The following is a 17935-nucleotide window of genomic DNA, read 5'->3' as shown; positions in this document are numbered from 1 at the left end:
TAATGATTCAAATCATACCTTTCTTAGACTAAAATAAGTGTCTGAAGGTCCAATAAAATTATAGGAGTTAGTAGTGTATAGATGTAAATGAGTTTTGACTCACACACCTATAGTGATTGACTGGTAGTGACCATATGGAAAGCAGTATGGCAACTAAATCTGAATCTGCAGCAGGAAAGAATATTGTGTTCAATTAGCGATATCTGCCATAGGCATTAAAAAGATGAATGCCATCATATGCCATCTTTGTTTAACATTTAGACATTTCACTAATTTTATTATAATGGTTTCCAAACATTTTTGGCTAAAACTCCTATCTTCCAATAAAATCTTACAGAAGGGTAGACTATTTAAATAGATAAAAATCAAGCATTCTGGTTGAATCTGAAATCCAAATACTCAGTCTCACTACTATTTTTTCCCTAGATACTTTGGGGGCATTCCAAAAAGCCTGAAATATTCCACAAAACATAAATTAAAACCATTATTTCAGTTAATCATAGTATTAAGGTAATTCAAACACAGAAATTACAGTAATTCAAATTCCGTTACATTATAGCATTCTTTGTCTAGTGCCTCTGTTGTCATATTTATCTTTTTTTGAAAACACAATTTAGGTAGATTTTTTTTGTATGTTGTCAGAAATCACAGCAATTTATTCATAAATACCTAACTACTACACTCAACGAAATAAATTTTGCACATGAGCGGGCTCCACTATTGACTTTCTTTGTGTTGATTATTGTCCATAATTATATCATTCCTGATATATAAAACCAAAAGAAACAGAGATCTTATTAAAATGTAGCAGTTTAAATTATTTCCTAACTCAATATGGCTTATTTTCCCTCATATTCATGGATGTAACTGTCCCTAAATTATTCCCATATTCATGGATATAATTTTCCTAATTTTTCTATAAATTATATGTCTAAAAAATAATCACAAAACCAGTTTTAAAAGCATATGCTATAAGAGGTACATTTATCCTATATAATAAAAGCCTAATACGCTAAGTGTCCGGTCGTCCAATCATCCTTTCAACTAATCAAAGCATAATATGCTAAGGCTGATCAACCACTTGCTATGACGTGCACTGACCAACAGGGGGAAGATGCTTCAACCAGTAGGTTAGCTTGCTGCTGGGGTCCAGCCAATCGGGACTGAGTGAGAAGGGCCGGACATGCCCTGGAGCCCTCCTATGTCCCACCCTGGGGGGCCAACCTCCCACGTCCCTCCCAGGCCCCAATTGTGCTCCAGTGGGGTCCCTCAGCCTGGCCTGTGCCCTCTCGCAATCCAGGACCCCTCAGAGGATGTCAGAGAGCCAGTTTCTGACCGATCCCACAGGCCAGGCCAAGGGACACCACTGGTGCACGAATTCATGTACCAGACCCCCAGTATCAAAATAAAATTAAAAAATAAAGTGTAAAGAGAAGGAATCAACTATTGGCAACTATTAGGTTTCCAGTGCGGGTGCAGGAATATAGAGATCAGAGATAAATCCTCATATCAATGAGTTATATATAGAAGGGTAATATCACAAAGTAAAAGAAAAGGTTGGCGTTGACTCATTGTATGGAGAAAGAACAATTGTCTTGGAATATGACAAAAAATAAAACTAGCTTCTTATACAAATTTAATTCCAATAAGATTAAAGAGTTTTAAAGTGGAACACCCCTTCACCAGCGGATAGAGCATCAGCCTGAGGACTAAAGTGAAACATCCCTTCACTTTTTTTCTCTTTCTTTTTTTATCTTTTCTCTTTCCTTTATTTCCCCTCCTTTTTATTTATCTTCTTTACCTATCTGCTTTATTGATTTGTTATTATTCTAGTTTCTATAATTTTGTTCCTATATCTATTTTTCTCTTCCCTTTTCCTACTCATCTTTTCTTCTCTCTTTTCTTTTTCTACTGCTTTCTCATCTTTTATTCTTTTTCTTATTTTGGGTCTATCTGCATGCTATTATACTTTCAAATTTTTTTCTTCCTCCTTTTTTAAACAGTTTTCCTTTCCTTATTCCCCTAAATCTTTATTCTTATTTCCTTTATTTTAGCTCTGCACACACATATTCCTTTTCTCCTCCCCCTTTTTTTGTTTGTGATTTTTTTATCTGTTTTGTTATTTTTTCTCCTTGTATTTTTCTTTCTTTCTTGTCTTCTATCATTCTTGCTCACTTTTCTCTTTCCTAATTCTCTCTTCTTCTCTGGTGGTTGCTTTTGTGTTGCTGTAAGGGTCTGTGTATGCTTTTGTCTTGTTTCTTTTGTTTTGTGTTTAGTGGTGTATTTTGTTCTGTCTGTCAGCATCTCCACAATAGTTCCCGTAATGTGCTCAGCAGGGATCCACATGGTCAGTCAGCCTAAGAAGAGATTCCATCCATGAATGGGACAATGACGTTCAAGACCGAACTACAACAAGAGAATCCAAGCAAGGGGATTTCCTAGAGCACTCAGCTCAGGAGATCTAAGAGACTGCACCACTGGATCCCACAAAGCACCTATTACATAAGACTACCCTATAAAGTTTGGGAGGCATAGCAGTTTGACCTGATACATAAAAACAAATATAAAGGGACAACAAAAATGGGGAGACAATGAAACAACCCCCAAGGAAAGGGAGGAATCACCAGAAAATGAACTAAATGAAACAGAGACAAGCAATTTGACAGGCAAAGAATTCAAGGTAATAGTAATAAGGGTGCTCAGACAACTCAATGAGAACTACAAGCAACTTAATGAGATTTATAAGGGACTTAATGAGAACTACAACAACATGAAAAGAATAAAAATAAAAAAACAATAAATAAGAAACGTTGGAAATGATGAATGACATAGCTGAAATAAATAAGACTCTAGAATAGCCGTGGGCAAACTACGGCCCACGGGCCGGATCCGGCCCGTTTGAAATGAATAAAACTATTGAAAAAAAAGACCGGCCTTGTTTATGTAATGATGTTTACTTTGAATTTATATTAGTTCACACAAACACTCCATCCATGCTTTTGTTCCGGTGCACCAATTCAAGAATTTTCATGCACCAGTCAACTATATTTTAAAATGCTAAAAATCATTAGTTGTCAGAAGAATGCATATTAAAAAACCAATGAGATGTCACTTTATATTATCAACATAGCATAAATTTGATTTCTGAATTCTGCCAGTGTTGACAAGGATATAAAAAGATGAATGAGCACTATCTTGTTTACTGCTAAGGGAGGCTTACACAATACAAACTTAAAACGAATTTAGAAGATCTAATGTGTTACCTGTTCTTTATAAACACAAAGAAAACCTATGCAGAACCCTATTGTAGTATATATTAGCTTAGATATTATGTCACATTTTTATTTATATGCCTTTCTCTCCCATTTTCATTACTCAAAATTAAGGTTGAAAATTGATAAGTGAAGAAAATAGAGATAAACATATAATTTAAAATTAAGAATATAAATACCAAACGTTTGTTGTCTCTGTATAGCTGGATTGGAGTGGGAAGGCAAAAGGCAGAGAATTGCTATTTTTCATTATAATAAGCATTTGTTTCATTTGATTTTTTAGCTCTGTGAATGTATTTCTTGAATAAAAGTCAAATTTAAATATAAAAGAAATTGCAAGACACTAGCTATAAAAATAAAGAACATTTCACCACTTCAATATACAAATTTTTATTTAAATAAGTACTTATTATATTTGTAACAAAGCTCAAGAAATAAAAAAATATTACTGATCACAGTGATCATAATGATCTTCTAATTATATACCAAATGATCACTTAAGAACCAAATGATCAGTTAGTTATACAACAACAAAATAAAACTTTATCAAAACAACAAAAACTTAAGCCATTAAAGGAAAATAAAATCAACTGGAAAACGCAAAACCAGTGGTAGAGAAGCTAATTAGAATTTTCTTACATATACTATACACATGCCAATATGTTGGTTGGTTGCTTACTATGCCCAGCATTATCCAGACTCTGAGATAAAGCCATATATCTGCTCTCATGAAGTGTGAAGTATAATGAAAAATATATAAGGGGTGATACCCCACCCAGTCTGCTGAGAAACATGGTATGTCTTCAGATATATATATATCACCCAATATAAGCCAAGGCAGTCAAATATTTTCCGGATAAAAGAAGGACCTCTATGCAGTTCACATTTACAAGAACTCCCTTTCCCAATTTCTTCTGACCTTTTAAATTGGCTTACACATTTATTTAAGTTTTAATATGGTAAGGAGGAAAGCATCATTGATATTACCAAGAGTTTGACCTGTCTTCTTTCAAGAAATGTATTATATAAAATGAACAACTGCTAGGAAGTTTATTTTTGTTGTATGTAAGTACGTATGCATGTATTTCTATGAACTTCTTGATACTAAAAAACATATTAAGTTTTCTAATATGTTACTTGACCTCATTGCTAAAACATTCTTCCTTACTAGTTAGTGTGTGTGTGTGTGTGTGTGTGTGTGTGTGTGTGTGTGTTGCTAATCCTAAGCCCAGGATATTTTGATATTTTTTCCATTGATTTTTAGAAAGAATGGAAGGGCAGGGTAGAGAGAGAGAGAGAAACATCAATGTGACAAAGACATTGATTGGTTGTTTTCACATGTTCCCCAACCAGGGAGGGGGATCAAACCTGCAACCCAGACAGGTTTCCTTGACCAGGAATCAAACCTGTGACCCTTCAGTCTGTGGGCCAACACTCTAACCACTGAGAACCAGCCAGGGCTACCCCACTACTTAGCTAGTCTTCTAGTTAACAAAACTGGAGATATGTTCTAAAAGAAATATTATCATTTAATTTAAAAAAAAAGAAAAAATTACATAATATAAAGCTTACTTATAAAATAGGTATCTATTCACTTCTAATGGAAAATAGCATAATACAAAATCCTTAGTCTAATTAATTTCATGATTTGAAGGAATGTACTAAAATTTTGAAATAAATAAAATAGATTTGTTACATAGGTCATAACATGTAATTGATATTCAAAAGTAAAAATTACAGTAATATTTTAAATACAGTTTTTTAAATTGTTGACACAATTACAAATGCCCCAGATTCCTTCCCCCTCTTTTACCCATCTCCATCTTCCCCTGGCCTTACCGTCCTGTTGCCTGTGTCTATGGGCTCTGCAGATATGTTCTTTAGCTAATCCCTTCACCTTCTTTTATCCCAACCACCTCCCCTGTGAAATCTTTCAGTCTGTTCCTTGTACCCATGCCTCTGGTTCTTTTTTACTCATCAGTTAATTTTGTTCATTAGCGTCCACACATAAGTGAGATCATATGGTATTTCACTTTTTCCAGGCTGGCCTATTTCTCTTAGCATAATAAACTCCAGGTCCATCCATACAACACAAAAGGTAAGATTTCCTTCTTTTTTTACAGCTGCATAGTATTCCATTGGTAAATGTACCACAGCTTTTTTATCCACTCATCTACTGCAAAACACTTGAACTGTTTCCAGATAATGGCTATTGCAAATAATACTTATATGAACAATAGGGTGCATATATTCTTTATGATTGGTGTTTCTAGATTCTTAGGATGTTTTCTTAGAAGTGGAATCACTGGGTCAAATGGCAGTTCCATGTTTAATTTTTTGAGGAAACTCAAAATTGCCCCTCCACACTGGGCTCCCAGCCTGCCATAGACCTTCATCATCCTATTGTCTGTGTCCACAGCAAATGCAAATATGCATGTAAGATCTTTGTTTAATCTCTTCCTGCTACCACCCCCTTCCCTCTCAGATTCATCAGTTTGTTCCACGTTTCCATGCTTCTGATTCTATTTTATTCACCAGTTTACTTTGTTCATTAGATTTCTTATTTATTTATTTTCACTTATAAATTCATTTGTTGGTAGGTATGTATTTATTGTGATTTCAATGTTCATATTTTTTATCTTTTTCTTCTTCTTAAAGAATACCCTTCAAAATTTCATGTAATACTGATATGGTGGTGATGAATTCTTTTAGCTTTTTCTTGTCTGTGAAGCTCTTTATCTGACCCTCAATTTTAAATGATAGCTTTGCTGGGTAGAGTAATCTTGACTGTAGGTCCTTACTATTCATCACTTTGAATATTTCTTATTTCCACTCCCTTCTGGCCTGCAAGGTTTATGTTGAGAAATCAGCTGACAGTCCTATGGGTAGGACTGCCTCTTGTAGGTAGCTAACTTCTTTTCTTCTGCCGCTTTTAAGATTATCTATTTTCCTTCAACTCTTGGCATTTTAATTATGACGTGCTTTGGTGTGGTCCTTTTTGGGTTCCTCTTGTTTAGGACTCCCTGTGCTTCCTGGACTTGTAAGTCTATTTCTTTCTCCAGATAGGCGAAGTTTTCTGTCATTATTTCTTCAAACAGATTTTCAATATCTTGCTCTCTCTATTCTCCTTTTAGTACCCTAATTTAAATGTGGGTATGCTTGAAGTTGTCCCAGAGGTTCCTTACATATTTTCTTTTTGCTCTTCTGATTGGGTGTTTTTTGCTTCCTCATATTTCAAATAGTTGATTTGATTATCAGAATCTTCTACACTAGTGTTGAATCCAAAATTATTCTTTATTTCAGTTAGTGTATGCTTAATTCCTGAATGGTCCTTTGTCATGTCTTTGACATTCTCACTAAGATCCTTAAAAGCCTCACTAAATCCCTTGAAGTTCTCTTTGAGTCCCTTGAAGTTACTCAAGGACCTGTTACTCTTTGAGACAGCATTGAGGGACATTTTATGCTAAATAAAATAAGCCAGTCAGAGAAAGACAAATATCACATGATCTTACTTATATGTGCAATCTAATGAACAAAATAAACTGGCAAGCAAAAGAGATCCAGAGACATGGACGCGTTGAACAGACTGATGAATCTCAGAGGGAATGGGGGAGAGGAAGCAGGAAGAGATTAACCAAAGAACTTATAAGCATATATGCATATCCTATGGACAAAGACAATAGTTTGGTGAAGGTCTGGGGAGAGCTGGAGTAGGGTGGAGGAGGCCAATGAAGGAAAAAAGGGGATGTCTGTGACTTTCAACAATAAAGATAAATTAAAAATTAAATAAAAATAAATAATAAAAACACTTTAGTTTTATTGTTGTTTTTGACTAATAGTATAAGACTAAGTTAGGAGAAAATGGCAAAGAAATATTCAAGAATACTGCTACTAGAATTAGTAAAGTAGGTTTAAGCAACTGAAATTATTCAGAACACATCTAGTAGGTCTGATTTTCTTTCACATTCTTCATTGTAGTAAAAAATGCATCAAACTTAAATGTGCTTTCTTTCTTATTCCTCTTCTATTCTCTTACTCATCCCTCCCTATTTTGGTAATCCCCTCCTTTATGCTTCATTCATATAAAAAAGTGAATAACTTATCTTCCTCCGATGCTGACCAATAGTTGGTTTTACTAATATAGTTACCAAGTTTAAGAGCAGACCAACATTTACGATCCTCAGAACAAATCCTTGGTTCTATATTTTCCCATTTTGCTTTCTTATTTTTGGTGAAAAGAAAGTTTTATTTTCAGCAAAACAAGCATATTCAAGTATGTAAACAGTGTTTAGAAAATTAAGTGGACAAAATTAACATAGATGAAAATGACTCTGCAGCTGCTTTCTTGATGCTGGAGATGTTTTGTCTATCTCTTTCAAATCATAACAAATGTGATGCAGGCAATGTAAAGAACTCCAAATCTTAAGAAACATCTTGTAAGCTATGTAAGAAAGACTTAGTAAATGGCAGTTCAGGATTTCCCAGTCATTTGAGGGATACGTAGCCCCAACTACAGGAGTCTGATAACCCTGGATGACTTGGATTTTTCATGTTTTCTCTACCACTTGTCAAATGATTCCATCCTCAAATGTCTTCTTTAGCAAATGCATAGTTCTAATCTAATATCAGGTCTCTGGGATTCTACTACAATACAATATATTAAGAAATACAGAGTATCCTCTACCTATTGATAAAACTTTTCAAGGTTAACACTAGAATATTGTAATTCAGGATATAGTGTTTGTTTCATAAATGCTAAATGAATAATAAAACTACTTAAAATGATTAAAACCTGGTTTATTACATATTCACAGTTTTTAATGCAATACTTCCATTTTCTTGATTTGACTATTCAGCTGAAGTTCCACCAACACTGAGCTACCTCCATCATCTAACCTAGTGTGTGTGTGTGTGTGTGTATACACATAGATTTAATTTTTTAAGATAAGCTATTGAATGGAACATAACTTGAGTTAAGCAATGTTCAGAACAATGTTTTAAAAAATCACTTACATTGCATTACCCTAGTCCACCTAATAGATTTTCTTCGGAAGTCAATTTAATTGCAGCAAAAAAAAAATTAGACAGAAGGTAGGTTCAAGGAAGCTGAGATCAGGTGAGGAGGTATGTCCATTTTACAGTACTGAGCCTTCCATTAATTTTGCTTATTTCACAGGTCTACATAGCTCATTTGTGTGGAGAAGCTATACTATATATTTATCACAGCAAAACAAACATAGTTATGTGACTTAGGAAACAAAATGCTTTGATAGATTGAATTTTCTTACACAATCTCATACCTAACACAATAGGAGGATGCAATATTGTTCAAGTTCCAGGCTGACTGTTTTAATAAAAACATTAACTTCTCCTTTTTCCTTCATTAAGAGAAGCAGTCATCCTTTATTAGATGGATATCTCTTACATTGTTAGTTTTTTTTATCTATTGTTGACAATAATTCTTAATCATTTGATTGTGGTAGTTTATTTTATTCTATGTTATGGGTGACTGGTCTTCTAACTCTAGGATGAAATCCATATAAAGACCCCAATCCATTAAATCATTAAAAAAATATTCCATTTCATAGATAAAGACATCTATTGTGTCAATTCCTCTTTCTTTTTTTTGTTTGGTTTGTCTTTTAAAGAATGGTGTACAAGTATACTTTAGCAACATACAGTATAAAATAAGGCAAATTTTTATCAAGGCCAATACGTGGAAAAATTTATGTCAGTTAAAATTCACAACAGTATCATTGGTTTTATAATTGAAAAATAGAGTGTGGATATATATATAAATATATATATATATATATATGTCATCAGAAAACTTACAAAACATCATCTTTTCTTATAGTCAAATAAAGACAACTTGAAATTTGACAGAGGAGGATATAAACTTTATAGGTATGCAGTGTTTTATGTATATTTTTATTTAGATGAGAATCTGAATATACTTTTATTTAGATGAGAATATGAATATATTATATATTCAAGTATAATCAGGAAGGGTTTTTTATATTAGTTTTTAGCACCAAAATGATAACAGTCCAACATTTATTGAAAATGTACTGTATGTAAGCTCTGTGTTTAAGAGCTTCTAAGATACCAAACCAAATTGACAAGGTGCTCTAAAGGTACTCATAAGAGTTAGACATATTTCTGAAATGTTAGCAGGAAATTCAAAACCCCATTCTCAGACTATTTCTTGAATTATCTTTAAATTAAGTACTCTTCACTGCATGTCAAATCAAACGTTTTAGAAGACCATTTTGTGAGTGCCGATATGAAAACCCATGGAAGCATCATCAGAGACAAAAACACTATCTGCAAGTATACTGAACTAGCTATCAAAAATGTTTCTCAATCAGTGATTCGACCGTGCTAAAGTATTATGACCCACTATTGGTCCCCCTTACAAAGAACTTTCCTGATGAAGTTATTTGTCACTGGGTTCCCACTTCTACGTACTTAAGAATCTAGTTTAGGAACCCACATAAAAGGGAAAAACCTAGTTAAACTCCTAAGGTTTTCTTAACATGGCTGTAGCCATTATTTCAGACATTCATTTTAGCAACTCTACTATTTATTTTTACTTGGAAATGTCCATAAAATTATTGGATAAATAAAAATGTATTGTGATATCTGGATACAATGCGTTTTTAAAGCATAAACAAATAGTTCTCGTTTGGTTTATGTGTATAAAAAATCATATAATGTATTTAAATACACATACTTTGTACATGGATAAAGAATTGTTACAGTTATTATCTGTATGGGTCCATGTTACATCATAGAATGAGGATATTAATTTGTCATGAGTCAATTACAGAAATATGAAATACTCTAGATGAGCTAGCAATTTATTACGGTATAATGAAAACTTTTACTGAGCAGAATACAATTAAATTTGATTGACTTTCTAGACAAGTAAGTAGCAATTTGAAAATTTACTGAGATTTTTCACTGCATTATTTTCAAAATAAGTGGAATTTCTGGTTGACTTTCAAATACAATCTGGAAATTCAATTTTACAAATTATCTTTCTTGGCATTCAGACTAAGAATATTTTCTCTTTCTTTTCTTTTCTTTCTTTTCAAAATTTGAACACAGAAGCAGTCCTTATCCTCAGGCCATGCATGTGGTTAAGCTATTGTAACAAAACAAAAACAAAAACAAAAACAAAACAAAACAAAAAGACAGTCAAGAAAAGTACCTACCACAGGGTAAGGTCTCTAAATATTCCTCTGAAAATGGATGGACAAATGAAAGATAATTACTTTGAAAACATATGGGTCTGGTCATAAAATGAAGTAATCTCTGATGGACAATCTTAATTTTATCCCTACTACTGGTAAGGGGGAACATAATTCTGAAGTGCATGTTCTTGTTGATAGTGATGAACAATAATAGAAAGGTCAAGAGGCTTTAAAATATACATGTTAAAAATTGTATTAATTCACTAAGAAATTTATATTAGTAGGATCATAATTTAATGATATAAAATAAATTTTGAAATAAGCACAATAGGATCATGTAATTTGTGTATCAAATATAAACTAAGAAGAGTCTATATTAACAGTATACACTTACTTAATCGTAAATACTGGTAAGTAAGGAGGCAATCCTTAACTGTTAGTTTTCCTTTTTCATTAAGCATTTTAAATTTCATTACAAATGTAAAATACTTTCCTTTTCAGAATTATTTTTATTACAAATTATTATTTTCTTGTCTTTGTATCCCTGTTTAAAATATCACCAATATTGTCAGCACCATCAGCGAGTTATTGCAAGAAAAGAGAGCAAGGGGGAGTCAGACATGGTTGAGCACACTCAGCTGGGAAGCAGAGGCCTGTTTGCTTCACCGGGAAGCTACAGCTTCACACCCCAGGAAATCACAGCATTGCCCCTCCAAGGGGACTGTGTGTGGGAGGCGGAAGCAGGGAGAGGTAAGCACATGCAATCAAGTAAAAGTGGCACAGGGGGAGGTGCCTGACCACGAGGGTTTGTCAGTGTAACCTGGGAAAGGGATCACTGGACTCAGCAGAAGGCCTGGAAAGCTCAGGATGCTGATCGGTTATTTTGAAAAAGCTTCCGGTTCCTCCCAAGGTTGAGAACACAGAGCTCCAGGGCCCTGTGGTCGGCAAACTGTGGCTCGCGAGCCACATGCGGCTTTTTGGCCCCTTGAGTGTGGCTCTTCCTAAGCTTTAGGAGTATCCTAATTAAGTTAGTAACAATGTACCTAACTTAATTTTTTAAGTTTAAAAAATTTGGCTCTCAAAAGAAATTTCAATCGTTGTACTGTTGATATTTGGCTCTGTTGACTAAGGAGTTTGCCGACCCCTGCTCCAGGCCATCAAAGAAGCTTCTCTCTTTTGCTCGGGACTGCACCGTGCCCTCACTTGTTCCTTCATGTTCTCTCCCACCTGGAGGCATGTGACCATGCAGGTTAGTGGCCACCTGAGGCCTTCAGAAGACTGTGTGGGCCCCGAGGGAATATGAAGTGGAGACTTTGGACCCTGGCCTTTGCTTTGGCCTTGTTGAAGACACGGTTGTAACTTCTGCCATGGCAGGAGGGAGGAACATGGGGCGTTGGGAAGCCAGGAGAACTCTTTTGATATTACATCACAACTTTATCATTTTGCCGCATCCACATCACAATCTCCCGTGCAGGGGTCCTTGAAATGCTTTTCTCCTGCTCCCATGGGAGAGTCTGTTTTCGACCAACAACAATGTGACTATTGTCTAAACCATTTACATTTATTTACAGCTATCTATTAGTCTCCTGCTATAGGCCTGGGTGTACCCTAAGCTCTGAACTATATCAAACTCTCTATCAGCAACTTCTCAGTAACTGGTACATAAAAATGTGTATTATTTGTTTATTTATCTAGAACATCCAGTTGCAAATGACATGACTTCAAAATTAAAACAAAGAAAATATCTTTATGGAATGCTCAGCTAGCCCTAGGGAAATCAAAAGAGTTTATATGTCAACAAAAGAACATACAGACAAACACAATGATCTCAATGATCTAGTGTTGTCTTTACACAATGCTTAATCATTGGTCAGATTTTACCTAAAAAAAAAACCAAACAAACAAATAAATAAATAAAGGAGAGATATTTCTCAATTGTTGATCATGGGTCTTTTAAAATATATACTCAACAAAATATATACTCAATAATTTCCTTACCTTTTTCATGCCTCCTATAATTTAGTGTTACTAATCTATAAGCAATGGATATCAAGAAACAAATACTAGCACACCCACATGCATGTGCACACAGACATGCACATACAACACAGAATTCCTGATTAGTCCTATTATGATATTTAATCAAAGTCCATTAACTCTACATAAGATTATTGGTTCTAACCCTCTACTATATTTTATTAGAGGAGAAGGTAATAAGTAGGAAATTAAATGGTTTCTAGTAGAATAACAAAGATCATAAGCAGATATTTTTTAATCATTACTACAGTGATAAATGATATGCAAATTAAAATAAGAATGAGAGCCCTAACCGGTTTGGCTCAGTGGATAGAGCATTGGCCTACGGACTCAAGGGTCCCAGGTTCAGTTCTGGTCATGGGCATGTACCTTGGTTGTGGGCACATCCCCAGTAGGGGGTGTGCAGGAGGCAGCTGATCGATGTTTCTCATCGATGTTTCTAACTCTTTATCCCTCTCCTTTCCTCTCTGTAAAAAATCAGTAAAAATATATTTTTTTAAAAAAAGAACATCAGAGGCAATAGTTCTACTAGTAGGATCACAGCCCCAATAAAAACGATTTGGCTGTTTTCATCTGTGATGCTATTTTTTAGAACACTATCTTCTGACAAATATTGTATATATTTGTTGACAAAACAGCCTAATACATGGCTTGCATACAAACTTAAGCAGTAGTTTCCAAAATGTAAGCATTTTTGTACTCAATCTGAATTCTTATTTGCCTGGGTTTTGTGTCCTAATATTACCCTGCATGTGAGAAAAATTCCTTATTCAACAAATATCTCTAATCACATAACAACCTTAACTCCATGTCCTACCAGGTAGTCCATAAGAATAGTGCTTTGATATTTTCATTATAATAAATTCCATAAACGAAAAGTACATATGTTCATGTCCATCAACAAATAGATGGATAAGCAAAATGTGGTATAAGCATACAATGGGATATTTAGCCTTAAAAAGGAAAGAATTTCTGAGACAAGTTACAAAATAGATGAATCCGGGAAATGTTGATGCTAAGTAAAATAATCATAAAAGAACACATATTAAGGCCCTGGCATAATGGCTCAGTTGGATAGAATTTTGTCCCAATATGCCAAGGCTGCAGGTTCAATCCCCAGACAGGGCACGTACAAGGATCAATCAATGAATGCACAAATAAGTAGAACAACAAATCTCTCTTTCTCTCTCTTCTTCTCTCTCTCTAAAAATCAGTTTAAAAGTGGGAGGATAAAAAGGACAAATATTATATGACTCTATTTGTATGAGATACCTACATTAGTCAAAGTCATATAGACTGAAAGTGGAATGAATGGTAGTTGCTATGGGCTGGGGCAGAAGAAAGGAGAATTATTTACTGTTTGAAGGATACAGAATTTCAATCTTGCAAATTGAAAAAAGTTCTGGAATTGGTTGAAAAAAAATGCAAATGTACTTAATGCTGCTCAACCATATACTCAAAAATGGGTAAAAATGCTAAATTTAATATCATGTATATTTTACCACAATTTTAATCTATTACATGTCCGCCTAGGATTAAATCCCTAAAATTAAGATATTTTATACTTATAATTTAATGCAGAATAGTATCTGAAGGCAATGAAAGAAACTGGTGATGAAGAAAAAAAATGAAAAAAGAAGGATTGACAATGGAGCTAAGTTTCAAAGAAGCTAGAAGGAAATTAGGTCAATAGATAAAAAGGTATTTTTAATCAAAAGAAAAAAAGCTCTTGTGAAACAGCTAAAAAGATAAAGGTAGGCTAAGAGTACAGAGCACTAGTTGATAAGAGGAACATGAGCAGATGAATGCACAGAAAGGAAGTATTATGGAAGTTGGCAGGAAGAAGGTCCTGGGCAGAAACAAAACTAAAGTAGAAAGAAAAGAGAGAATAAAAGGAGAAAACTTACAATTTCTTTTAGTATATATGATCAACAGGGAGGAGGGAAAATCAGATACTGACACCTCATGATTACTAAAGATCCAAGATTGCAGCAGATTAAGTGGAAGCTACATTCATCTCCTCCCAGGACCAAACTGGAATTATAACTAAAATATAGAGCAATCATCCCGAATAACCAATGGAAGATTAGCTGAACAGAAGTCTTACAAACAAGGATTTACAAAAGCCAAATTAAGGTTGGTAGGAAGGATGGAGATGTGAAAAGGGCTGGCCCCACACCCAGAGGCATGGGGTATCAACCCCAGTCTGGGCTCCCCAGTCCAGAGCACCAGAGCTATAAAGAGGTGATCCCATAGCACCTGCTGTGAAAATCAGTGGGGATTCGGCCCGCCCGGGAGAGATGAAAGTCAACTAGAGACACAGGTACCTTCTTGAAGGACCAACACACAAAGTTTTATTTGCAGCCACTGACCCTGAGCTCCAGTGCAGGGAGGGCAGAGTGGGCTAGAATCTTGTGAAGAGAGTGGCGCTTGTGGATCTGGGAAGAAAGCTGAAGGGAGAGCCTCCTTCAGCTCTCCCTGTGATGAGTCCCTCTCTCACATGGCAGACACCATCATTCTCCCCACCAGATGGCATTAGCCTGAGAGAAAGCAATAGGACAACCCTCTGGACAACCTGTCACCATACCATGCAGAGCTCACCCCTTGCTGAGGAGTCAGCTGCCTGGACAGGGGTGTGGAGGTCTAGGCAGGTTCGGGGAATGAGTGTGTCAGTGATTGAGTTTTGTGGCTCTGATATGGGAGCCATTTTACTCTCTTTTCCCCAAGCCTGGTGGATGTTTCCCCTCATGGGAGATACATTAACCCCACCACCCCAACTCCTGGAAGCCCTGCCCTGATGATCTCAGGGTCCTGGCAGGCTCTGACATAGAATGAGTTGTGTGGTTCCAGGATGGGGGGTGCATTTTCCCTTCATACTCTAGACCCGTGCAGAGCCTGCCATTCACACAACCAAATATTGGTCTGTTTGGGCCTGATAAACTCTGCTGGCTTCACCCTTAAGATTTCCTAAGACTCCATCACAAAGGTCTGTGAGCGCTTGGTAGGTTGCAGCTAACCTTGGTATATATGGAATATTAAATGAGTGGCCTCAGACCCAGCACTGACATTAGATTGAACGTATATCAACCTGGTGAACAACCCTTGCCCCCACCTGGTGACTCACTGAGAACCTTCCTTATGCAAAGAGAGTACCACCAAAGGGTTTTTCAGTGACTGAGCCTACCAGGAAGCCGGTAGGCAGCAGCAGATCTTGGGGTGCCTTGGGCCTTTTGCTGACCTGCCCCTGAGCTCTGAGCTAGGTGCTGGTGGAAGTCAGCCTTGTTGTACAGCTTGGCCCTTCCATGCACACCCCAGGCCCAGCAGAGGTAACCACAAACAGTGGAGCACTTCATAGCTCCAAACAGGTTGCCCAGGGGCAGACACAGGAAGAGTTTGATATTATCCTACACCAGAGTGACTTCCACAAGGCCTTTGAATCAATACACCTTCAGCCAACATCAGAACATAACCCATTTAGCTTCATGAGTGCCATACCCAAAGGAAGATCTCAACAGGCACCAAAGCCTGCCAAGGCAAATTCTGATTAGTGTGGTTACCACCTATACAGCAGCTCATATACTCTGACAAAGGTTGATCCTCACCATTAGCCAGCCTGAGGGTTGAACCCATGCACACGTGGGCCAATAATAATCAAGACTCAGTTACAACAGTAGGGCTCATAACCCACACAAGGGACATTCCTGGAGCATCCAGCTAATGTGATAAAAGAGACTGCGCCACTGGATCCCACACGACACCTACTACATAAGGCCACCCTACCAAAACTGAGAGTTATAGCACATCTACCTAATACATAGGAACAAACACAAAAATTTAGCCAAACTGGGGAGACAACAAAACATACCCCAAATTTAAAAACAACAACAACAACAACAGGAGAAATCTTCAGAAAAAGAGCTAAATGAAATTGAGGCAATCAATTTACCAAATATAGAGTTCAAAACAATGGGTATAAGGATGCTCAAAGAAATTAGTGAGAACAACAAGGAACTTAGTGAGAAACAAAACTACATGAAAAAGGACATAGACATGATAAACAAGAACCAGTTAGAAATGAAGAATACAATATATGAAATGCACAATACAGTATTAAAAAATAAACAGTAGGTTGGATGAAGCAGAGATCAAATAAGTTATTTAGAAGACAAGGTAGGAAAAAAATATGTAATATGAGCCACAAAAAGAAGAAATATTTTTTTTAAATGAGGATAGTGAGATAATCTGAAAGAGAAAAATATCTGAATCATGAGGGTACCAGAAGGATATGAGAAAAAGCAAGAGATTGAGAACCTATTTGAAGAAATGACTGAAAACTTCCCTAATCTATGAAGGAAAAAGACACACAAGTCCAGGAACTGCAGAGTCCCACACAAGATGAACCCAAAGAGGCCCATACCAAGCACATCATAATTAAAATGGCAAATGTTACAAACAAAGAGAGAATCTTAAAAGCAGTAAGAGAAAGATAGTTAATTACCTACAAGGGAGACCCCATAAGATTGTCAGCTGACTTTTCAAAAGAAACTTTGCAGGTCATAAAGGATTGGCATGAAATGTTCAAAGTGATGAAAAGCAAAGCCTACAATGAAGGCTACTTTACCCAGAAAGGCTGTAATTTAAAATTGAAGGAGAGATAAAGACCTTACCAGAAAATACAAAGCTAAAGTAATTCCCTGCCATCAAACCAATATTACCAGAAATGTTAAAGGGTTTTGTCAAGAAAAGAAGAAGGAAAAACAAACAGAGGAACATAGTAACAGAGAATAAAATGGCAATAAATATGTACCTATCAATAATCATTTTATATCTTATTTTTTATTTTATTTTTTAAATCTTTATTATTGAAAATATTATATATGTCTCCTTATTTCCCCATTGACTTTTTCTGTCCCTCCTCCCCCGGCCAACACCCAAGGCCTTCATCACCTTTGTCTGTGTCCATGGGTTATGCATATATGCATACAAGTTCATTAGTTGATCTCTTCCCACTACCCACCCTCCTCTGCCTTCCCTCTGAGGTTCCACAGTCTGTTCCATGCCTCTTTGTCTCTGGGCCTATTTTTGTTTGTCAGTTTATTTTGTTCATTAGATTCCACATATGAGTCAGATCATGTGATACTTGTCTTTCTCTGACTGGCGTATTTCATTTAGCATAATGTTCTCCAGGTCACCCATGCTGGTGCAAATGGTAAGAGTTCTTTCTTTTTTTACAGCTGCATAGTATCCCATTGTGTAAATATACGACAGTTTTGGGGTTGTGTTTTTTTCTCTCTCACTAATCGTCTTCAAAAATCACTTTAAATGTTAATGGTTTAAATGTCCCAATCAAAAGACATAGGGAGGCTGAATGGATAAGAATACAAAGACCCATACATATGCTATCTACAAGAAACACACCTCAGAAGC

The 17935-nt window shown here is 35.8% G+C and overlaps 1 protein-coding gene across 1 annotated transcript in view; it reads right to left on the bottom strand.

Annotated features, from left to right (window-relative positions):
- Positions 1–17935, bottom strand: part of FOXP2 (forkhead box P2) — a 506406-nt gene that overhangs the window by 476454 nt on the left and 12017 nt on the right. The window lies entirely within an intron of this gene.

Source organism: Myotis davidii, unplaced genomic scaffold, assembly GCF_000327345.1.
Source record: "Myotis davidii unplaced genomic scaffold, ASM32734v1 scaffold1063, whole genome shotgun sequence".
Classification (NCBI taxonomy): domain Eukaryota; kingdom Metazoa; phylum Chordata; class Mammalia; order Chiroptera; family Vespertilionidae; genus Myotis; species Myotis davidii.
Note: the sequence above shows the minus strand (reverse complement) of the source record. Positions and strands in the feature narration are given on the sequence as shown.